We start from the raw sequence: 26,056 nt of genomic DNA, 5'->3' as shown, positions 1-26,056 counted from the left end.
ATATGAGTTAGGCGTAGTAGTAGTATCATGCCTCATTTTAATAGTTTGTTGCATGGTAGCTCACCCTTACTTATTTGTGTATGTACCGGAAAAATCATATTTTTGCGATGATCGTATATCGTATTTGGTATACGGGAGCAGATGAGGGAGTGTCGTCTAATCCAGTACAAGTGAAGATGGAGGAGGAAGGATAGTAAAGAAAAACTCGGGTTATCTTTAAGTTGAAATCTGAGTTTAAAATATGTAATTAATGTGAAATATTATATATTTCCAAATGAATGACTGTAGAAATGTTGCAGTTTTGTTTTCATATTATTTATGAAATATCAAGTGTCAGAATTTGGGATGTTACAACAACCAAACTAGGGACAAAGAAAGCAATTAAACCTTTTAAAAAATTTGAAAGTTTTTTTTTTCTATTAGTAATGCACTAACACTTAAAGTGATGTTATGCTTTTTTTTTTAAATTATTTGTATTTTATTTTTTATTTTTTAAAAAGTAAAAATTTGTCACTTATGAAACTCAGGTAATGTCACATGTGGCAATGTGATATAACAATTATAATATCATGCGTCATTGTTATTACTTTAATTTTAATTTGATTCTGTATTTTTATTTTATCTTACTCCAGTGTTAATTTTTTTAACATTAAACAATTTCATCTTTATTAAATATTATATTTAATTAAATTCTTTTAGAACAATCCATTACATTCATGACTGAACAATTAGAGCACGGAGTTTTTTTTGTCACCTGGTGCCCATGTTCATCTTCGTCATCTATTTCTAAGCCACCAACACCCTAGTCCTCCATCTCCTCAAACTTTATCTTTTCCATTATCCCTTTTATTAGGGTGTATCCCTGCCCACCACAACCTCTCCATGTTGTTAATGTTACTCACAATATTTACCAATATAGTTTCTTTCTTCGAAGCCAAAGCCTCTAATACGTGATGGCTTTGGTAGGACAGCAAAACCAACTTGCTCAATTGGATATCATGTTTCTCTCTTGCTACTATCCTTTTGGTCGTGTTTTATTTTGATCTTACATTTTTCATCTTTGGTATTTTTCTACCTATAAGTGTTTATCATATCACATCCCATCATGATGGAAGTCCTTTTTGTCCTAAACAATTATTTATGAATTGTGAAATTTCAACGCGATTTTACAATTTCAAAATCTAAAAGTTTTTTTAAGAAAAAATTGACTTATAAATGGTGTAATTTGGAAGATATTAAGGGATTACACCATTTGAAAGTGTTTTTAATGAAAAAAATGAATTTTATATTTTTTATTATGTATTTTGAATTTTTTTATGCAAAAAGAAATACTTCTGAATTGTGTCATTAAAAAGCAAAAGTGTCTTTTAAATTCCACACTCCAAAAGTTTTGTTTATATAAAAAAAATGTCTTTTTATTTGTCCAATTTAATTTGAATTTGAAATTACATACTCAAATCAAGAGTTAAACTAAAAGGGCGAATTGAGAATTGCCATATTTATAAAAGTGCGAAAGGAAAACATAAAAGTGCAAAAGGAACTTGAAAGCAAGTGGTCATTTATTATTGCATTCTTATATTTTTCTTTTGCGTCTTATAAATACAAAATTCCCAGTTCACCCTTAAAAATGACTTCCACATCATAAACTTTGAAAGAAAAAAAACTTTTAGAATGTATAATCTAAAAATACTTTTTTGTTTTGTTTTTGGATAAGTTTTTTCTTTTTTTACTTCAAATGGCACAATCTGAAATTCTATTTGACTTATGTAACCTGGAAGTATTTTTTTTCTTCAAATTATGCAATAAAAAGTGATTTTTTGAATGAAAAATCTTTGAGATTGTAGAAATTGGAAATCATGTGTTCACTTGACTGATGTAATTTATAGAATAAATGTAAATATTTCTAATTTGATGATTATTAGGATATAAATGTATTACAATTATGAGAATTATTTTAAAGTTATTAAAATCAATTCTCTTTCTTTTCACTTCATCAAAAAAGTATTATAATATTTTAATAAATATTTTAAAAATACTTGTTAAAAGTTACTATATAAGTTCTTTTTTTTAATAAAAGGTTAAGTTCGTGAATAGTGAAAGACAAGTGACTTTTGTCTGTATAGAAAACATTCTACAGGACAAATTATATATATATATATACTACAAGAAAAATATCATTTATAAACGGATTATTATATACGGATAATGATTCGTAAATAAAGATTTCATTATATACAGATTTTATATACGGATGAATTAGATATGGATTTTTCCGTATATAATAGAAAAAAAAAGTATATATACGGATTTTCTGTATATAAAATTGGTATATAACGGTGGCGCCTTTTCCCGGAGCTTTGCCAAAGATAAATATGTATATAAAATTCGTATACAAGTGGATTCTATGTGCAGATGTTATATAAGGATTTTACAATAAATAAAAGATAAATTAAAAAGTTAAACCTAATAGAAAACCTAAGAGACAGAATCAGTACTCCGAATTTCTCCTCGACTCCTTCCCTCTCATCGAGCCCCTCTTCTTCCCTCACGAGCTCTTGTTCTTCCCTCTCATCAAGCCATTTTTATCCAATCTTTCTTCTCTAGCCACCATTGAAACCCTAACCTCTGCTGCAAACGCCTCTTTCGTGTTACCCTGTCCTCGAACCCTAGCCTCCACCTTCTTCTTTGCTCGTCCCTTAAATCCCTAAATCCTTAAATCCCTAAATCTTTGCGCTAATTCACTACAAATTTTCGTGCTCCTTTGTACCCTTGAACCATAAGAATAAGGACTAAGAAATGAGTCGCACCTGCTTCTTCCTTCTTCCTTCTCCATGACAAAGAAAGATTGTTGATTCATTCGGAACCCTTGCCCGAGCTCCATACGAGGCGAAAACCCTAGCGGAGGTCCATCACTTGTGCTTCAACCGCTCGCGGCTCGATAGCTCATGCCTCTAGAGGAGGTGAAAACCCTAGCCAAAGTTATTGAGGGTTAGAACAACTCTTGCTCTATCGTCCAATGCAAGCAATGTCGAGTGTTGGAAGGACAAAGAGGATTGGAGAGACACGATGGTTTTGTGCCTCTTCGTGGCATAAATGGAAAAGTTCACCAAAACTAGGTATACATAACTTCACTTTCTATTTTCCCCTTTCAAAAAAGTTTCCAAATTTTCGATAGTGAAGCCTGAAGGGTTTATTTCTTGGTCCTTATTCTTTTCATGGTATTCTCAGAACGAGTTTTCATCTAAGAAATTTTTGGGTTCCCTGCTCAGTTCCAAGTGCGGCTACTTCAAGGGTGTTATTGACCCTTCTTATCAAATGATAGTATTTGGATATATCTTAAGACTGTTTGACAAATTTGGTTTGAATTAAAAAGTCTAAGTGAAGCAAACTTTTACTATTGAATTACCCATGGACAGTTATCACATCACAGGAAGATATCAATTGTTTCATTTGCATCGTAAATATGTAAAAGGTTGCTTAATTATTTGATCATACGAAATCATGCAGAAAGAACCGTAGGGATGCTATTTTGATCTATCTGTGCTACTTTATTCCGAGAGTTAATGGTGATTACTAGTTAATACCCTCAATAACTACCATGGTCTAACATTTTTGGTCAAATTTTCATACTGGATTGAACTTCATTAAACCTTTCTTTGTCATTGCAGGTTGGAAAAGCTTTAACAAAAGATGATAAAGCTCAAACATAATTGTTCTGGTTGTGATTACAAGTTGCTAAATTAGTATTGAACTTTTGAGTTTTTTTGTTGTGATATGGTTACCATGTGTTTCTTTGAAGGGATTATGTAAGGTTTGTTGTTTTGTTGCAGGGGAAGAAAAAGGAAGGAAATGCTGCTAACTTTGTCATTTGTATTTAAGCATGCCATTTTCTAGGTGTCCATTTATTTTATATTTCTTGCCTTCCTCGTTTTAAGTTTGAAGTCCAAAGTGTTATTACTACAGAGGTATATGATACCATTATACCATTCTTTTGTAATAGGTTTGGTTTCTGGAAAGTTTTATTGGCTTCTGCTCAAGAGCAATGATCTATTGCTCTGTAGGAAAACCAATAAAAGGTTTTGTGCATTTCCAAATTTTAGGATTCACTTTGGTGTTTATTTTAACTTGTTCCTTTAGTGGTTTGATCTTATTTGAGCATAAGATGATTGCCAAGTAATATGAATTATTTATGCAGGACTCTCCTATGCCACACCCTACACAACAGTATCTGAGATTGAGGTTCCTCAGTGCTCCTGCCATTCTTCTCTCCTTGGCAATGCAAGGAGTGTTTCGAGGATTTAAAGACACGAAAGCACCTTTATATGCCACTGGTATACCTTGGAAAACTCAAATTATCATTGATTAAGTGTCACAAATTATAATTTCCTTCTATTACCTGATTCTAATTACTCTTTCCTTAATGTGTGTATGTTGTTTTCTTTTTTATTTCTTAGGTAATCAAATTTTACAGAGATTTTGTTTGTTACCATTTTGGTTGAATTGAATGCCAAAATTTTATCTAGAAACTTCTGAAAAATCATAATTAACATAGTAAAATGAATTAGATAGGATGTAAGTGTTTAGCTACATTAAAAGAGAAGCTCAAAGGTACCCAAGCAACAACTTACTGCATAATCAGGGCACCACCCTTAAGTATTAGTGGAAAAAGTTCCTAATATATGTTTTGTATTAATTTTAGTGCAACATTTAACCAATAAAATTAATAAAAATTACTTATGTTTTTATTTTACTTTTAATATTATTTTATATTAATGCAAAATGTTTCATTTTTATTCTTAAACAAGTCAATAGAAAAATTAGATGAAAGAAACTCAAATATATAAAAGTGTTGAATAGAGTGAATTAAAAATACTCAATTTTATAAAATACTTAAAAGATTTAATTAAATGTAAACATAAGATATTTCTTTCATTCAACAATTAGATTGAAAGTTCAAGTTACATTTTTTTCCTATAATACCAAGTGGGTTTCAAGGTTTGAGATGCAGTATTGAATTCCATGGAAACGTTAAGTGAGTTTGAAAGTTTGAGATGAAGTATTGAATTCCATGGAAACATTAAGGGTAAAAAGTTCCTAATATATGTTTTGTATTAATTTTAGTGCAACATTTAACCAATAAAATTAATAAAAATTACTTATGTTTTTATTTTACTTTTAATATTATTTTATATTAATGCAAAATGTTTCATTTTTATTCTTAAACAAGTCAATAGAAAAATTAGATGAAAGAAACTCAAATATATAAAAGTGTTGAATAGAGTGAATTAAAAATACTCAATTTTATAAAATACTTAAAAGATTTAATTAAATGTAAACATAAGATATTTCTTTCATTCAACAATTAGATTGAAAGTTCAAGTTACATTTTTTTCCTATAATACCAAGTGGGTTTCAAGGTTTGAGATGCAGTATTGAATTCCATGGAAACGTTAAGTGAGTTTGAAAGTTTGAGATGAAGTATTGAATTCCATGGAAACATTAAGGGTAAACAGTGTGGTTGTGGGGATTTGAAGATGAATAATGACGTATCTTTTGTTTCTTTTATATATATATATATATATATATATATATATATATATATATATATATATATATATATATATATATATATAATACAATACTATTTTAAATAGTAGCTTGGGCATTTAGAATTTCCTGTACTATTAAATGATTAATATCGAATTTGTAGTGCTTATAATAATATTTACTTATGAGGGAGAAAAATTGAAAGAAAGAAATAAGAGCAAAATTAATAGTTAACTTCAATGACAATTAATTTGTCTAGTTATTTAGAATGCAGGTGAGAATGAAGATTCTGATGGTTTTGATGATGAGGAAGAAAGTGATTGGGAAGATGATGAAGACCTGAGTTTCAAAATTCATAAGAGATGAGTATTCTTGAAGACCGGTTGACATATTTGTATTGAAGTTTTTTGGATAAATTTTTTCTTTACATGTGGCTTAAATGTATTAGCTTTGATACTGATCATGTTCATAAATATGCATTTGTAACATCCTTAATTTTAGGAAAGCATGATAATGATGAGTGATGCAATTGGGATGCTATGCCTTAGCTGTGTGATTCTTTCATCGTCAATATTAAAAGTAGTTGACCAAATGCAGTTGTAATTCTCAAGTTTTCTTTACGGTTGACACATTTTTTATCCATTTATATAATTGACAATTATATTCATGTAAATAATATTTATATATTAATGTAAAATGTTTGTTTGTGGTTTAATTCATTTTGTCCAAATCTCTCACTGGTATAAGCAATTAATGATTGATATAAACAATTAATGATTGATATACTGTTAGGTTGATTACATACGGATTTTTCTGTATGTAATTTATATACGGATTTTTCCGTATGTAATTTATATACGGATTTTTCCGTATATAATTTATATACAGATTTTTTCGTATGTAATTTATATACGGATTTTTCCATATGTAATTTATATACGGATATATCCGTATATAATTTATCTACGCTCTTTTTATATACGGATTTTTGTCCGTATGTAATCCGTATATAACACTAATTTATATACGGATTTTGGAGGTTATATACGGATTTTGACTGTATGTAACTGCGATTTTTCTTGTAGTGATATATATATATATATATATATATATATATATATATATATATATATATATATATATATATATCAATCAAGAAAGTCATTAAAAAAAATAAGAGAAGACAAAATGTTCATCAAGAGATGTTTTACAATAGATCTATATAAGTTCTTGAACTCTTCTAATAATATACTTATAAGAATCATAGATTTTAAGGCTATAATTAATTTTATGGAGGTGAATGATATATTCACTCAGTGATTGTGGTTACTTAGTCAATGTGGTTGAAATGTCAAATCTTAGTCTTTATATTATAATAAATTATATTAATTATGGTAAATTTGTAATTATTAAAGCGATAACATTTTATGCTTTAATTAGTTTCAAAGTAAAGTTGAGTATATACGTTAATTATCCTGAAATAAATGATGTGAATATATATTTGACGCATTATTAAACCTTGTATTAATAAAGGATGAAAATTCCTCATTCATTACTAAGACAAATACAAAAGTTGAAAGGTCTTTTAGTGATGCTTGAGAGTAATCTAACATATTGATATTGAATTTGATGAGACTAAATATACTTGAAAATGATAATCTATTTATACTCAAAACTTATAAAGTTAAGGAATTAATGAGAATGGTTAAAGATTTCTCACAATCTGACATTATTGACAAGTCGATTACGAGGAATCTACCTGCTGAATTGGACAAGTTATAACACCCTTAAAGAAAAGTGGAAATTTTAGGACAAGTGCCTAATAATACTTGGTGGCTTGATTACGGTGCATTAATGTGTTACATATTTTGTAAAGAATTTATTAGATATATTTTATCTTAGATAGATATCTTATGTTTATCTTATATTTATCTTTTATCTTTAGTTACTTTGTTATTATTCCTTATTATGTAAGGTTCTTTTGAGAAAATAGTTTTTGTCGCCTCTGCCACTACACTCGCCGTTGTCGAGAGTGGCATCGTCTATCGTTGCTATTGCCACCATCGTCTATCGTTGTCATTGTCAGAGTTTTAGTTTCGACCAACAACCACATGATTTTGATCGTCTCGGCTAGGGGATCACCGTGCAGTCAATGACCACCCTAAGAATTTTGAGTTTTCCATAGTGTCTTCTTCATTGTTGTCCACTATCTACTATTGTTGTCCATAACCATCGTGAGGTGGAGTTTGTTTCTAGGTGTTTTGATGAATAAATGAGATCATTCTTTTGAAGATCTAGATCTTTCACCTTCATTGTCTCTCATCAGCGCACCGTCATTTTCATTGTTCGTCGTGAGGGGGAGTCTGTTTCTTTGTGGTCCAATCTAGTTCATGCAATTTATTGTTGTTAGCCAGTGTAGGCCATCATTCGTTATTGATGGCAATCTAGTCCCTACAGTTTGTTGTTATCGCCATTGCAAGCCCCATCAATTACTAATGGCAATCTAGTCCCTACAATTTGTTGTTTGCCACTGTTAGTCGTCAGCCAAACATTACCTTTGTTGTAAATATAAAATCAATATTAGAACATAACACCTGAAAACTACAAATAAATTTATTAGGTAATTACAAGGCACAAAGGCACAAAGGATTACATGCTCACAAATAGAAGGTCACATCACCTTGAAGTGAGTGATGGGCTATTTAGATTTAGACTTTGTTGTATATGTGGACTAAAGAAAATCTACATTTGGATACATATTTCTTTTGGCTAGAGGAGTGGTATCATGGAAAAGTGAAAAATAATTCATTGATTGCCATTTCTACCATGGAGGATGAATTTGTAGCATGTTTTGGGCTGCAATTCATGCATTATGGTTAGGAACTTTACTTTGAGGTTTGATATTCTTTGTAGTATAACCAAACTAATGAGGATTTATTATGATAATTCTACAATTTTTTTCTTCTCAAAGAATGATAAATACTTGAAAAGGAGTGAAACATATGGGTTTGGAGTATTTATTAGTTAAAGAGGAAGTACAAATGCAAAGGGTCTCAATTCAACATATCTACAAACTTAATGATAATGGATTTGTTAACTAAAGGTTTATTGCCCAAGACATTCATTAGCCATGTTGAAAGAATGAGTATAATGGATAAGTCCTTGTTAACAATATAGTTTGGTTTGTGTTGTGAGTATGTGTATATATAAATATGTTTTTGGTCTCTTAAATTTTAGTGAAAACTGGAATTAGTCCCTCTTCAAAACTTTGGACTAATTTAGTTTAGAATAATTTAGTTTCTCATCTTTAGAAATGCGTGCATTTAGAAAGAAGTAGTGAGCGTATATCAATATTCTTTATAGCAAAAGTTCTTGTTCTTCTATTCATGCAACTCCCTTATATAGACATTTTTTAAAAAGATTTGTTACTCAAAGCTTTTGACTTTCTTTTAGGGATGTAGCCTAAAGTAGATTCAAAAGCTATGTTGTGTCTTGTTAGAGAAACTATGCTAAGCGTACGAAAAGATCAAGCAGAAAGCATGTAAGAGACATTCCTGGAATATCCTTCTTTTTCTTAGAGTTATTCTAATTCAGAACAGGCTTTTGAGTAAAGTTGATAATATGTACAGAAAAAAGATAGCATAACATAACAAACAAAAACGTACCACACATTCAAGCTTTAAACGGCGTAAGCCTTTAGGACTGACACGAACATTATCATTTAGCGTTTGTCTGTTTTGAGTAACTTTTAAAGTGTTTAGGATATATAGCATTTAGCGATTTTATGTGTATCTTAGATTATCTAACTCTTTGATTAGAAGTTTTCGCGATTAGACGTTCTATTATGAACTCTATAGTGTTTAACACTTATCAAACATATATTAAACACCCTTAGTTATTAGATGCTCTTGTATCGTTTAAACACTTAAAGAGTAGCGTTTAACGCTTCTAACATATTTTCCTACACAATTAAGCATTATTTCGTTTTAGACGTTATCTTCAACTTCAAAAACAGGTTTCCTCAATAGTCTCTTGTGGTTCTCTTATGTTCATACACATGAAACCTAACACTTCTACAATTAAAAGAATGCTAATAACATAAACTTTTTAATAATTTATTTATTATGTACACATAATTTAATTTTACTAAGTTCCACACTAGCCACAAATTTCAATGTACATTTAACTTTTACACAGTGGGTGAGGCTTATTCGAAGTTGTTGGGAACACATATTGCCTCTAAAAAGAAGATGTAGTTCATTCCGTCAATTTTATGTAGTTAATCTTTCAGATTATTGAAATACAATTATAAAGTTTATGATATTTTATGAATTTAACTTGTAGTGCTCGCGTCAACCAGGGAGATTTGAGTGCATATATTATGTGATGAGACACATGCAAAAAATCATATCCGCAAACGTTGTTGACTCATGAAATTTGGTAATGTGAACATTTTATAACTAACATCTTAATTATTTATCACTATAAGTTGACTTAAATTGCTCATTGTGTAGATTTTCGATGATGTATCTCTTAGACCCGTCAATTTGGCCCCCCTTACATGGTTTGACCCTAACCCACGTGGGTTGGGGTCAGAACAATCCACAGGGCCAAAAAGCCCCTCGTAAAAAAAGCCTACGGGCCAAAATATCTTCAAAAGCCCTATGGGCTAGGGTCAACTCATGGGCCTTTTTTAAAAAAAATGTTCATTTTGAATACAAGGAAAAATATAATTAACTCCTAATTTGTTACAAAAATAGTTATTATAGAAAATAAATTGAAATTTTTATAGGAGGAGAGTTTTAGAATCAAGAAGCAAAAGCAAAATGACAATATTTATTGAATTAGATTCTCTAAGTATATAATTAAAGGATCATTTTATAAATTTGAAATTTAAATATTTAATTTGCTTTTTTTTAGGTTATAAGTCAGAAATTAACTTTTTATCTAAAATTATCCTAATAGAAATTTAAGAGAAGATTTTCTCTAATTGAAGCTCTTAATTTAAAAAAATAATGAGGCTTCTTTATTTTCTTAGAAAGCTATTGAAAAAGAAATTAAATATAAATGATTTTTTTTTTCATTTTATACTCAACAAATCATGCTCATAACATAAATTATAAGTAAAAAGAAAAAACTCATAAACCTTGTGCAGGCTAGAGTTGTATTCACCCATAGAATTCAATCTCGTCGTACTACTGATAAGTGCAAAAAAGTAGTAAATTTTCATATGGAATATTGGCACTTCTGTGTTGAATTGGGTACATTTGTATCAATTTTCCCCAATCTAGGAAAGATGAAAAGTAGTCACATGTTTCTGAGTTGTTGATTAAAAGGATATCATTTGATCCCTATTTTGTATATATTTCAGGTAAATTAAGAGAGAAGAGTAAATCCTGCAACATTTCACCCAAGCTAGAATGATCTCGCTTAAGCTAGATTCATCCAGGAAGCCATTGATTTTAAAGTCATTTTTGCTTAAGCGAGAATAATTTAGCTTAAGCGAGAATGACTATCTTCTCCAAGAAGTTTCATCTCGCTTAAGCGAGAATCATTTAGCTTAAGCGAGAATTCGAGCAGTATATATACTCATGAGTTGGAGGGGGGGAAAGCTGCGGAGGAAAGAAGACACAGAGCGACCCAAAGAGGTTTTCGTCCATTTTAGCTTTAGGATTCTCATCTTCATCTCTTAGAATGTCAATCGCCACCATGAGTGGCTGATCTCTTCTCTTGGGATTGAATGTAATCGATTCGAACTCAGATGTAATCTGGTGATATTTATATATAGCATTTCTGTTTTTATTCAACATTGGTATTTTTGTTCTGCTCTGAATGCTTGATTCTACCTGAACAATAGTTTCATGAATGTGGATTTTAGACTTGACTGGAAAGTATTTCTAAAACTCTGATATGAGCAAGAATACTTGATATTCTGTGATGCTAGGGATAGATTTCAGTTTATCAATTGCTTATAGCACTTGAATATAATGCTGGACAGTTTGTTGGATATGTGAGGAATCAATATTCAAGGAACTGCTCTTATGAATTTTATATGCGAGGAATCAATATAAATGACTTTGGTGTGTTGCATCAATGTTGGTAATTTCAGTTGCTATATGTTTGTATTCATCCAGATTGCAGACGAGTGAGATAGATGAATTCAATCCCAACTTCTCATATTAATCTTCGTTAAGTTATTTATTGTTATTATTTTACTTTCACGCAACATAGTTTTATTTATCAACATCCATCATGAATCAAAATGAACATCCTTGTATATATACTGTTTGAGATAACAATTTATCTATTTAATCGAAACTGTTCCTCATGGGTTCGACACTCTTACTTAAAAATCATTATACTACAGTTGACTGTTGGTACGCTTGCCAAAAGTTTAACAACTACTCACTCAAAATGTTTACATTTTAAATGTCATAAACATAAATATAAATATAAACATAAACATACATTTATGTTGTGTTCTAATTGAAAGTTAAAAATAAATTATTTAATGTGTTAGTTAAAGAATTGAAACACGATAACATTTGCCATTCTTTAGTATTTTAGTTCTATTTAAAATTTTCATTTTTTTTATAAATTTTTAAGAAATTAACTTTCTTTTTATAATATATCTTATGGTGATTTTGAGAAAAGATTATCATAGACAAAAAACCAAATTAAAACATAAGTTTAATTTACACATAAAATATTAATACTATTTTTGATCCAAAAATTTTAGATAATAAATTTTTTAATTATTTTTAATTTTAAATAATTAAAAATAGATCGAGTGATATTTTAGAAATAGAGAAAACAAAAGAGTGATTCTTTTTAAGAATTGTAAAAGCAGTGCAAATATTAAATCAATTTAATATGTTATTATCTCTTTGGGGTTATTTTGATATTACTAATTATATATAATTTTCTAATAATTGGTATCTGCAATATAACACATAATTGTATTAAAATTAACAACAAAATAAAGCATTTTTATAATATTTTAGTAAAATAAATTTGTAATACTATTTAGTTGTATAAAATTAAGTGTGTGGTTTGCAATTGTTTTTAATTATTTAAAAAAGTGATTATTTTGAATATTAAATATTCTATTAGTGGACTAAACCCACCTTAACCCTGACCTTAACCCCCTTGAGAGGGGGTCTTTGGGGGTTGGGACTTTTTTTTGGCTCCCATTTGAGGGCCTTCTTAAGAGGGAGTTTTTCAAGAGTGGGTTAGAGCTAGCCCTAGAGTCATGGATCAAATTGACAGCTCTAGTGTCTCTAATGGAGCAAAAGGTTCTAAAGAAAGTTTGGAAGCAATATAATTTTTTCCTTTTAAGTGTTTACAGAAGATAATGTTAGATTTTTTTTAGTTTTTGTATAGATATTAGATGTATTCATTGTTTCATGAGGTTAGGAAGTATTACTTGATGTGAAAATAGTAGGAAATATAATCATTATTTTGTTCCTTTTATATGTTATCTGAACTGTTTTAGGACTATTATGGTTTAAATTTCTAAATCTTGTTCATGTTTGTATGTGATAATAGGAAGCACATACAAACCTGTTATTAAAAAAGAAGACTTTTTTATAATGGTTATTGCTTGAACCTCTATAGAAAGTAACATTCTATACTGGTGAAGGCTCTAACTGCCCTATAAAGTGACATTTTTTATATTGTTAAGGCCTTAACCGGTATAAAAAGTAAGAGCTTATTATATATGTTGGAACGTTAATTGGTATAAAATGTCAAACTTTTTAAATTAGTTGGTTAGTGAATCAATATAAAAGGTCTAAATCAGATAAAAACTTATTCCTTTCCATAGCAAATTTTCTATACCGATTTTAGAATCGATATAAAACATTTACTTTTTATACCGGTTTTGAATTAGCATTAAAACTCGAATACTTTCTATATCTTCTATTTCTGTACCGATTCAAAAACTAATATAAAAAGGTTTTTCTACAACAATACTATAATTAAGAAAGTCATTAAAGGAAGTAAGAGAAGGAAAAATATTTATCAACAATTCATTTGCAATGGATCAAAGTAAGATCTTTAACCATTCTAATAATATAGTTGTGAGAATCATATATCCTAATGTCTTTATGAAATAAAATAGTCTCTTAAATTGTATTGGAATGATTGAAACTACAAGTTTACAAATCTAAGAGTGTGTTCATGATTGCACAATTTTGGTGTAATCCATAATGCATATATACTATGAATATTTTTATATTCCTTTTTGAAATTTTAAATAAAATTATTTAAAAGTAAATATTTAAAATATAAATTTAAGTGAAAATTAATGAATTTTAAGTACAATTCAAATCAAATTACTCAATAAAATATTAATACAAATAAATTTGACCTTTTTAAAAAAGTAAATTTAAATGAATTAAGTCAAGATATAAATTTTAATAAAATTAATATTTTACAAAATAAGTTAAATTTTATTAGTCTAAATAAAAAAATAAAAAAATATGAAATCAAATTTTAAATAGTTATTCCATGATTAAATTTTTTTACTAATAATTGTATTTTGATAATTTGATTTTTTTTAAAAAAAAATACTCAAATAAAATTCATTAATAATTATTAGTGGGTAACAAGTATTGGTCGGTTAGACGAATATCAATATATAATACCCACTCCATCAATAAATCTCTAATTAAATACTTGTATGCATTACTATGAATATGAATATTGTGAGAACTTAGAAAAGTATACTTTTATGAGTGATAGTGTTTTAAAATAATGATACTCTTTTATTTTATTAATAAAACACTTTTACATAAATAGAAAACTCATAAAAGAGTCTCATTACTTAAAAGCACTCTATCTCTCTAGAAACTCTTATCTAATACTTCTTCTCTCTAAGCTTACATAGAATCTATTCTTCCTTTTAAAGATTGAAGACCATTGGATTTCTTCTTACAAAAAGCTCATCAAGATCAATCAATTAGTTTCTTCTTTCGGGTAAGTTAGTTTTCAACCATTTCCTCGTCTTCTCCGTTTCATTTGGTTGCATGCGAGTTTTTACTACTCGCATGCGTTCTTGTATTATTTTTCTTGAATCTCTATTGATTAATGTCTTTGCTGATATCATTAAATCATTTTGATATTGTCTTTATGTGTAGAAAAAGGTACATTCTCTAGTGCAGAAAGGGCTTTAGATGTCTGTTATTTTTGCCTTTTAACGTCGGATATGTATCTGACGTCTTTGTGGGTGACATTAATCAGATGTCGGGCAGTGTATACCCGACGTCTATATAGACGATGGACTGGATATATCCAATATCTATACAGACGTCGAAGGTGCATATCCGACGTCTATATAGACGTCGGACTGGACATATCCAACGTCTATAGAGACGTCGGATGTAGGCATATCTGACGTCTATAGGCCCTGAGACGTTTTGTTCACTATAACTCATTCGACGTCGGTTTGGGCATTGACAAACGTCTATAGACGTCGGACAGTGCATTAACCGACGTCTACTGGGTGTTTTTTTTTTAAAATTAATTTATTTTTGCAATAAAACCACACTTGAAAAAAAGAAAATTGTCCCAAAACAATATACTATAATGTATATATATTCGTTTCATATAAAGAAAATTATATTTGATGTAAAAAACAGTCCAAAACCAAAACTATCAAAATATAAACTTAAAACTAAACCTAAATAATGTTCAACAACAAATTTAAGTGTTCCTAGCTCCATCTTTGCAGAAGATAAGTTGTCCACTCCCGCCTTATCTGCGTAATTGTTTGCTCTGGTATAGAAGATGTACTCTTGAAGCGCTGTAAAATGAAGAAAGATTCATTATGATTTCATATATGTTTAAAGATGAATTTGATTTGTAATGTATTGAAGGTATGCATCATTACCTTTATCCAGTCATCTGTAATGGAAGCTCGAATGATGATCTTAATCCAAGACATGACATAGAAGCCACATTCCTAGAGCTGTCAAAACGGGTAACCCAGCCCGACCTGACCCGACCCACCACAGGTTGGCCACTTAGTGAGTCAACCCAACCCGACTCATTTATTAGTGAGCCGAAAAAATTCGAACCCGACCCAACCCACCATGGGTTGGTGGGTTAAATGGGTTGGCTCAGTGGCTCACTTAATTAACTTTTTTTCACCCTCTTCTTCTCATATTCTTATAATATGTTACTTTGATTGATCAAATTGAAATAGTAATAATTTGACCAATTGATATAAAAGAAAATGAAACAAAAGAAATATATTGTTATATATATTATAAGCTATATCAAGCATAAAATTTTGCCAATTTAGTTTAATGAGACATACACAACCGTTTGATCAAGAAACTACATATAGCCCGTAACAAAAATATATAGCACAAGATAAAATTGTCATGCTTGTAGATAGGTCTAAAAACAAAATAAAACAAATGATATATTCCTGAATTATCCAATCTATAATATTATCCATCTATTAAATTGGAGTCCTGAATGGATAAATTCACAGTATTATGCTCTCTTGAAGCATGGTCTTCTTTATCTCCATCTATAATATTATCCAATCTATAATCTTAGGGTTTTATTTGCAGAGGAGAACTTTTGGAAAGACAGCAGCGCAAAAGACTCTATTACTAAGTACATGTTGTGCATTTTGAATAATTAATTTAATTAATTTGATTTCAATAAAAAAATAGGATTTGAATAATTAATTTAATTTAATTAAAAAAAATAGATGGGTTGGTGAGCCAACCCAACCCACCACGGGTTCAACTCGTGTGAGCCAGGTCAAAATTGGCTCGCATAAAAAAATTTGCATTTTTTTCCAACCCAACCCAGCTCAAACCCATGGTGAGCCAGGTTGGCTCACGGGTTTCAACCCATTTTGACGGCACTACACATTCCCATGAATATACGTGCTTGTTACACTAAAATGACAAACTAAATAGTCAAGAATTTAGATCATTCAATTACATCGAAAAAGAATTAGAAGTATAAATGACTTACAACCTTTGGATACAAAATTTTAACAAGTTGACCTCGGGCTTTACCAATAACTCGATTTTGATTGAAAACACAAAGTAAAATTAATATAACTATATTTATCATAAAAATTTAAGGTGAACATCAAATTCAAAGTCATTTTTGGAGAAACACTTACCCTTGAAGCATGGTCCTCAAGTCAGTTTTCATCTTCCTCTACAGCGAACAAAACCATATAATTTAACATTATTTGGGAACGATGACCATCAGCTGCTAGTGCGACCTATCACGAATCACAAATAGTTAAGTAACTAATTAAGTAAACTTTAATGAACTTTTACATATAACAACACCTACCCATCAATGTATGGCACAAGGTATACGCTTCTTTGTGACTCATCCATCCATGTTTGCAAATAATGTTGTTTGCTTTCAACTGTGTTACCAGAAGGTTGAATGGTCTGAGGTTCAACAAATCTGTAAATGGAAGATCGACCTTGGTCTACAATGATTGTGTCCATGTACCTAAAACAACAAAGTTAAGTTGTTAGAAACTAGGAATCTAAATAAAACTAATATGGAAGACAAAATTAACTATCTTACATAAACCATAGTTGAATGATGGAAACATTCAATATCCTGTCTCCCCCAATGACCTCCAATGCATCAGTCAATGTGATATATATTGGCACATGGGAAGGAGACCAAATACTCTCAAATCCCAGTATAGTTCTACTGGTGCTCTCTTCAACCTCGGTAATCTTGTCATTAGCTTTGATATAGGATCATCCTCCACTTCAGCAATCTGATCATTTTCATCTATGACTTTATCATGAATCGACTGCTTCTGAGGACGCGTGAACTGAAGATAAAAATTTTAAGGTTATGAATAAATATTTTTAAATTTAACATAGAAATACTAATAACAAAGACATTATACCTATGGAGTAGCAATGCGTGACATGATCAATGCTCTAGGCTAGGCTATAAATGATCCTATGGCCTCCCCCACAAACTGAATTTCTAGAGTGGGTACAGGAACCTGAGCCTGGGGATCCCGAACCTCGTCAATCGTCACACGCACGTGGTGAGGTAATATGGGAACACCATGAATAGTTTGCCTTGCATCAAGTACTCGTTCGACATCCACAATGCGTAGGGGATCCCCATCAACCAACAGCTCATACTGACCGCTATACCGAGTAGGTTCTACAGGAGAGCATGATCCTCTAGTGCTGACACGAGGTGGTGTGGGAGTTTCAGTGGGCCCCATGGTGCCCTACGTCATGGAATGCAACTTCTCTTCAAGCGCTCTTTATAATTTTTTTTGTTCTTGTAGCTGCTCCATGAATTATTGTTCCATTGATCTAATGCTTTGGTTGAGCCTTTCCTCCCACTGAAGATCCATCTTCCTTAGTGCCTCTTGACTCATTGATTGAGTGTTTTTCTGTGTAGGGCCAAAGTAGTCACGAAGACCTATCGCCCCAGGAACTCCACGTACACGTCCTTGGTGCTCGGGCTTTCCAATGGTCGTTGTTAAAATGTCGTCCCTACCATAGCCAACAAATGTTCCCTGAGTCTGCTGCTCAACCAACTCATCCTGCACATAAAAAAACCAAGTTACTTAGAAGACATGCTATGATAAATACACAACCAAACAATGTTTAGAATTTGAACTTACAATTCTTTGTGAGATCAAGGCAGCTAAAGAAGATGTCATGTTCCCATCAGATTTAGTTCGAGCAGCCTTCCACAACTCGTACCTAGCAAGTGGAGGTGCTAGGTTCGGGGACTGAAGCCCCAAGGCATTTGCTCGAGACTTCCTAATTTTCTTCTGCAGTTTTGCATAACCACCTCGTGATAACAAGTGTGGTGCATCGTTTAGCCTTTGCCTTTCTTAGGCGGCTAACCTTTTACCCTGTGAAACCATGTATATTCATAAGTGTAAAATGCAAAGAAAACCCAATGAAAAATTTGTAGATGTTAAGAAACATACCTTCCATTCCTCAGACTCTCTAGATGCACGAAACTGCACCCACTTATGAAGGTATAATGCTGACATGGATTTTCATGTTGTCTGTCTCCAAAGACATATAGTCGTGTGAGCCTTGTCTTGAAATCCCTCTATCTTATCTCTATATGCGATAAGACTTTCTTTCTAATCTGTGTAGTGTTTGGAATATCATAATGTTGCTGTTTAAAACAAAAAACATGTTAATGACATAATAAGATAAAAGAAATAAGTATATGACAATTCTTTTAAGTAAACATACCTGAATATCTTGCCATAAGAGGTTTTTCTCGACCTCCGGGATGTCATCCCAAGATGCATGAATGATAGAGACATGACTTTTTGCTAACTTCCCAAGATAACTCCTAAACCTATCAGCATTTGACCCTCATGCCACACCTGATCTGGGGTCAATTTCAACATCTGTCCTCTGCCCATCAACGCGTGTGGATGTCACTTCTGGCAATCGTGTGACGCCTCGACCACGTCTGGTTTGTCCTGATCCTGAGTTTGTGGCCGACATACCTGAAAAATATATACAAGGTTAGTAATACTTCAAATATGATGAAACTACATATAAAGTCATTACAAAAAATATCCCAACCTATTAAGATATATTTTTCTCCCAGATCCCTTCATTGTGATCACTATGAATTGCCTGGATGTCATCGACAACGTCATCAACTAAGTCTTAAATGGGTCTTGATGCAACAAATGTTGTGTCAAGTATATCAAGAAATCTTCATCATCATATCCGTGCATGTTTTTCCTTCTAAAACCACTGACCATTTTTTATTCGCTGGATCATTTACGTAGAATATTTGTCTTGCTTGACTAGCCATGATAAATGGTTCATTAGTGTAATTCATTTTGTTCAAGTCTACCAATGTGAAACCAAAGTCATCTTTCATGACACCAGAATTGATATCAACCCATTTACATTTTAAAACTGGGACTCTAAAACTAACATAATCAACTTCTCATATTTCTTGTATTATTCCAAAATAACTCATGGATGCAGTGATTGGGTTTTTGTCTTTAGAACTAGCAAAGTGCACAACCTCAGCTTGTAGTGTAACACCACTGCTTTGAAATATACTTTTGTCGTCTTCTACCTTTGTCTGAAAAGAAATATTGTTTATATAGTACCTAACATATGTAATGACATCTGTGTTCGGCCCACGACATAACCTCAACAGAGTTTCAAAAACATGTGGCGCATAAATCTTTTTCTTAAACCATTGTAAGAAGGTTTTCACATGTTCATTAAGATGCCATTTTTCACTCATTCTTGGGTGTGATGCCTTTATTTCATTAACGTGTTCAGAAATGTAAGGAATCACATCAACAGTGTTGTTTAAGATGTACAAATGAGCTTGGTCAACTTCTTTTCTACTAACACTTTGAATTCTCACACCTCGAACACCCATACCTTCACATTTTCCTTCATGTCTGCTCTTGGGAAGGCCTACTGGTTCACACCTTGGCATATAACTTGAACAAAATTCAATGGCTTGTTCTGCAACGTAACGCTCTATGATTGAAGCTTCTGGTCGATATTGATTCTTGACATATCCTTTTAACATCTTCATGTATCTTTCAACTGGGTACATCCACCTTAAGAAGACCGGCCCACATATTTGAATCTCTCTAACTAGAGGAACAATCAAATGAGCCATGATATCAGAAAAAGAAGGTGGAAAATACATCTCCAATTCACATAATAGTCTTATTCCTTCATTTTCCAATTGATCTAACCCTCGAGGGTCCACAACTTTCTTGCAAATGGCATTAAAGAACAAACTCCAACGTGTTAGAATGCCCCTAACAGAAGGAGGTAATATGCCTCGAATAACAACTGGTAACAATTGTTGCATCAATACATGACAATCGTGATACTTTAAACCAACTAACTTTAACTCTTGAAGAAACAAGGTTACTAATATTTGAAGAATAACCTTGCGGAACCTTCACACTTCTTAAAGAGTTACAAAAACTTTGTTTTTCTTTTTTGGAAAGAGTGTGACAGGCTGGGGGAAGATAGGTGCGTCTTCCTATTATCTGTGGATGTAACTTAGATCGGATTCCCATTTCAGCCAAATCTTGTCGTGCTTTTATTCCATCTTTGTTCTTCCCTTTCACGTTTAATAAAGTTTCGATGACATTGTCACAAACATTTTTTTCAACGTGCATCACATCAATACAATATCTAACATTAAGTTTACACCAGTATGAAAGATTAAAAAATATTGATCGTTTCTTCCAAATGTTTTTTGCAAAGGTACTTTTATGATGTTTTCCAAACACAATGTCAATGTTTTTTACTTCATTGTACACCTCTTCACCATTCCGAGGTTTGCACACAACCTCATCCTCAGCACTTCCATTAAATGCTTTTTTCAATCTACGATAAGGGTGGTTACGAGGAAGGAATTTCCGATGTCTTGTATATACCGTCTTCTGACCATGCTTCAATTGAATGTAACTAGTGTTTTCTTCACAATTGGGACATGCAAAATGACCTTTAACACTATAACCGCTCAAGTTTCCATACGTTGGGAAATCATTTATAGTGCAAAGCAACATTGCACGCAAACGGAAGTGTCTTCATCATATGAATCAAACACTTCCACCCCTTCTTCCCACAACAATTTCAAATCTCAATTAAAGGTTTCAAGTAAACATTAATGTCATTTCCAGGTTGTCTAGGACCCGATATCATCATGGACAACATGACATATTTTCTCTTCATGTACAACGAAGGAGAAAGATTGTATATCATCAACATAACGGGCTATGAACTGTGTTTGCTACTCAAGTTCCCATAAGGATTCATACCATCAGCTGCAAGTGCAAGTGTTAAGTTTCTTGGATCTGCACCAAATTCTGGAAATTTTTCATCGATCTTCTTCCATTGTGGTGAATCAGCTGGGTGTCGAAGAAGATTATGCACTTTGTTTTGACAACGTGCCATTTAAGGTTCTTCGCATCTTCTTTAACAGAGAACATACATTTGAACCTAGGTATTATAGGCAAATACCACATCACCTTAGCAGGTGCACCATCATTACCTTCATCAGTAGTGTGTCTAGGGATGACAATTTTACCCGCGAGCACGGGTATCCGCGGGTAAAATCCCCGGCGGGTAGTAACTATCCGCGGATAGTTACTACCCACGGGTAACGGGTAGCGGGTATTTTAATACCCGCTTTTAAACGGGTTGGGTACGGGTAGTATACTACCCGCCCCGCGGGTACCCGCTACCCGCGAAAAATTAAAAAACAAATAATTTATATATTTTTTAATTAAATTAATTAAAAATAAAATAAAATTATATTTTATTAGGTTAAATTTAATTAAATTTAATTTTAATTTTAATTTATATTATATTATATATATATATATATATATATATATTTTGTAATTTTATTTTAAATATGTATTAAATATTTCTTTTACTCCGAAATACATGAAATGAGAGTAGTCAAGGATGACCACAATCAAATATGCATCCGGAGAACAACACAAATACTGAACCGAAATTTTATCAATCTTATCCATAAATTCCAACGTACATGTTATAGCAAATTATGAAAAATAATTTTCTCAAACTGTCCAATCAGACAATTCAAAATTTAATACAAACGATTAAAAGATTAATCGTTTGTGTTAAATTTCAAACGGGAACTAAGTTTCACTCAATCATTTCATACTTATAATCTAACATGCTAATTATAATTACACAACTATCACAAGCGCATGCATGTTTAAAACCCAATAACACATGCATACCTAAAAGCCAAAAACATGCATACGTTAAACCCAATAACATGCATGCACAAAAGCCAATAACATGCATAGAAAAAAAGTTTTAAACAAAAAAAGCTAACCTTTTTAGCAGATTAAAATAACAATGGAGGGAAATGGAGTAATGCATAGACAAAAACGTAGGCCAAAAAGAGTCCAAAATGCCGCCCACGCACAAGCCAAAAACTACACCAAAACGTAACGAAAACAAATTTTAATCGGTTCAAATGGAAGATTTTTCATCAAAGAGTAATTTAATCGGAGTAAAAGAAAATTTAAACGGTCCATATTAGAGCGAAAACACACCTGGAATGCAATGCTGCAGACAGAAAACGCGAGGAAGATGATGAACAATGAGCGTAACACCTCGCGGGTTCGCGGGTGCAGTTAAACAACATATAAACGTCGGGTGCTTAGGGGGTCCGACGTCTATTATAGTATAGACGTTGGGGACTTCACTAATATGACGTCTTTATTATTTATAAATTCATTTTTGCGAGGTTTATAGGCGTCGGTTTGGGGGAGCCCGATGTCTCTGTGAACGTTTCACCTATCTTGTCAGGCAAATAGACGTCTGTTGGGGAGGGTCCCCGACGTCTATGATATTAAAGACGTCGGGACCCCTCCAAACGGACGTGTCTATATGCCTGACAGGTAGGTGAGAAATTAATTATTTCAGTCACTTAGACGTTTGTTGGGCGGGGCCCCGATGTCTATAATATTATAGACGTTAGGGACCCTCCCCAATGGACGTCTATATGCACACTTATTTACGAAAATGCCACCGGTCAATAATTTACGTCGGTTGTTTTGGGGTCCGACGTCTAACGGGTGACGTTAAAAGCCAATTATGCACTAGTGCTTACATTATTAGGCATTTTTGCCTTTTGGGTTTGTGAGCAGCTTTGTCAAGGTAAAGGAAGCTAGTCTTTAATTCTTTTGTAGTGTTCTTACTAACTTAATAAATGCATGTTGATGATCGATTTCATGTTGGAAATGAACTTTAGCTATTTTTGATGAATTGGATTTGTGGTGAGCATGACTAATTTGACTTGTATGGTTTCAATGTTTGATTCATGAAATTTTATTAGTTTGGACTTGGTTTTGTGAGATTAAGAGAATTTATAATATAAACAATTAAGCAAATTGATATGAGTTTCTATTTTTAAAACTATTTTGAACCAATGCATTAAGAAAGAAGCCCAATTTGATGAATATAACATGTTTAGATTCTCTCAAAAATACAAAATACAATTGTTGATATCTGATACAATGTTGAGCGGTAATGACTAACACTGAATGTCAACTTCATTGTGTAAGTTTAAGAGCATTTTAACTCTAGACCACTGAGCGTCCATCTGAACTAAGCGTCCTATTTTGCGAATGTCTTAGTGTTGAGCGACAAAAGGACACTATTGAGCGCCATTTTTGTACTACATGTCTGGGGCATTTTAGCTCTAGGACACTGAGCTTAACCTTTTGCCAGAAGAATGACACTGAGCGCTAGTGCTGCAAAATGGGTTGTAACCCGCAGGCCAACCCGACCCACCATAAGTTTGAGCTGGATTGAGTTTGAAAAAAATGTAATTTTTTATGCAGGTTAGTTTTCAACTGGCTCGCTTAGAACCCGAATCATCGAGTTGAATCCGTGATGGGCCGGGTTAGTTCACCAACCCACCTAATTTAATTTAATTATTTATTATTTTGTGTTTCAATATTATTAGTTAGCATTTTTTTTATTATATTGTAGATGGTGATAAAAAAGATGTTTCAAGAGAAAAATATTATAGATTTATCTATTTAAGACTTTAATATTATAAATGGACAAGTGATATAAAAATTATCAATATTAAAAACTTGTTTGGTTGCCTTTTGTACATGTTTTTGGATTACGCTTGGATTGTATGATACTTTTTTTATTTATTTTGAATTGTCTTTAGAGTTTAACATCATTTTAGTGTGAAATTTATTCATATTTGAATTAAAAAAATTGTAATTTTTTTTTATTTTAAAAAAACTTATAATTAAATGAGCTAGTGAGCCAACCCGTTTAACCACCAACCCGTGGTAGGTTGGGCCGAGTTCAAATTTTTTCAGCTTGTTAATAGGCGAGTCGGGTTAGGTTGGCTCACTAAGTGACCAACAGGCTGGGCCGAGTCGAGCTAGGTTACATGTTTTGATAACTCTACTGAGTGACACTCTTTGTAGAGGTCAGGTGCTAAGTGCCACTTTTGAGTACTAGTTTTTCTGTTAGATTTGTTTTCTTCTTTTGCTGTTCGAGAAAGATCTATAATGGATCTTATGTATGTTTATGATTATGATTGTGTTTAATTGATGTGAAAATGTTATTGTGAGCCTTATAATGATGATGTTATTTAAGGAATTTTAAGGAGAAATTCTTGGTGGTGGTAACTTTAGTATATGCATTGACGTATGAGATTCAATAAGGAGGTATCTTGAATTCTAATAACCAGTCATACTCATGCAGAGTATGATGAATTATATGGTAAAAGTCACATGAAGTCCTAGTCATTGGACTTGTTTGGTCCTCGATGCGAAGGAGATTAACCTTTTGAGTAGTAGGGTGATAACTCATTTATCTATGGCTCTACAGAACATAAATATTATTACAAGTGCACGCCTCTAGTGAATTCTAATGTCAATGACATGTATCCTGGATAATTGAGTTTAATGTCTACTATTTGTGTGTATATATGATTTATTGTATTTAATCCATGCTTAGTTTATATTTGATATGATTTCATTGTCTTAGTATAGTTCTTTTGAACACTAACTTACCATGTTGTTCCATTTTGTGTTTTATTTGTTTTTTTTACAATGATCACTTCACAATATTAACAAATGAGGATTAAGTAATGATACGTCTCTAATGGAAAGAGGAGGAGAAGTTGCTGAGTAGTTCTTATATTCCTAATAGTTATTTTTTACATGAGTTTGTTGTTTTAAAACAATGTTATCTATATTAGTTGTATATATTTTCTTATTATAGTTATTTTTTGAAAGATAATTGTATTAATTTCTTACATATAAAATCTATCTATTTTTAGATTTATCAATTATTATAATATGTTTTATTTAATAATTTTATATTATTAAATGGAATGTTACAAATATTCATTAAAAATACTAATGTAAAAACATGCACACATGTGTTTACTTTTTTATGATAATAAAAAAAATAAAGTAAAATTATAAAAATAAATATAAATATGTTTTATTAGTTTTATATGTAATATTTTATAATAAATAATTATTTTAGTTAAAAAATAATTAAATTTTAATAAAATTTGAATTAAAATAGAAAAAAATCACTTAAAAATAAAATTGATAAGCGATTACTTAGTAAAGTATAAACTTGAAAAAAATTGTGTACATCAAAATAAAAAATACTCTGTATATAATATTTATATAACTATAATATAGATATAATATAATAAATAAATTTCCTATATATAATATTTATATAATATAATATAGATATAATATAATATAAATTTCCTATTCATCACAAATTTTACCACAAATATGAATATTTTTTTGTCCTGATTAAATTTAACTTAAAAATATGAAGTTTGTATTAATATATATATATATATATATATATATATATATATATTTATTTATTTATATAATATGAGGTCTTTATTCTAATTATTGAATTTTAATATATTAAAATAAAATAATATAATAAAAATT

At 31.2% G+C, this 26,056-nt stretch overlaps 1 long non-coding RNA gene and 1 pseudogene across 2 annotated transcripts; one reads left to right on the top strand and one right to left on the bottom strand.

The window, feature by feature from the left end:
• Positions 1–2,449: 2,449 nt before the first annotated feature.
• LOC148195148 (uncharacterized) lies at positions 2,450–6,262 on the top strand. 2 transcript variants are annotated; one of them, XR_015780606.1, is made up of 6 exons: positions 2,450–3,116; positions 3,669–3,718; positions 3,831–3,894; positions 4,001–4,076; positions 4,196–4,331; positions 5,815–6,262. It is a non-coding gene; the product is annotated as an uncharacterized LOC148195148 (long non-coding RNA). The 2 variants fall into 2 exon arrangements; XR_015780605.1 differs by having other exon boundaries at positions 2,451–3,116; positions 5,822–6,262.
• A 10,612-nt stretch (positions 6,263–16,874) lies between these two features.
• Positions 16,875–19,055, bottom strand: LOC148195147 (uncharacterized; annotated as a pseudogene).
• Positions 19,056–26,056: the final 7,001 nt, after the last annotated feature.

The sequence above is a fragment of the Vigna umbellata genome, chromosome 7 (assembly GCF_029865625.1).
Source record: "Vigna umbellata cultivar VRB3 chromosome 7, Vumbellata_1.0, whole genome shotgun sequence".
Classification (NCBI taxonomy): domain Eukaryota; kingdom Viridiplantae; phylum Streptophyta; class Magnoliopsida; order Fabales; family Fabaceae; genus Vigna; species Vigna umbellata.
Note: the sequence above shows the minus strand (reverse complement) of the source record. Positions and strands in the feature narration are given on the sequence as shown.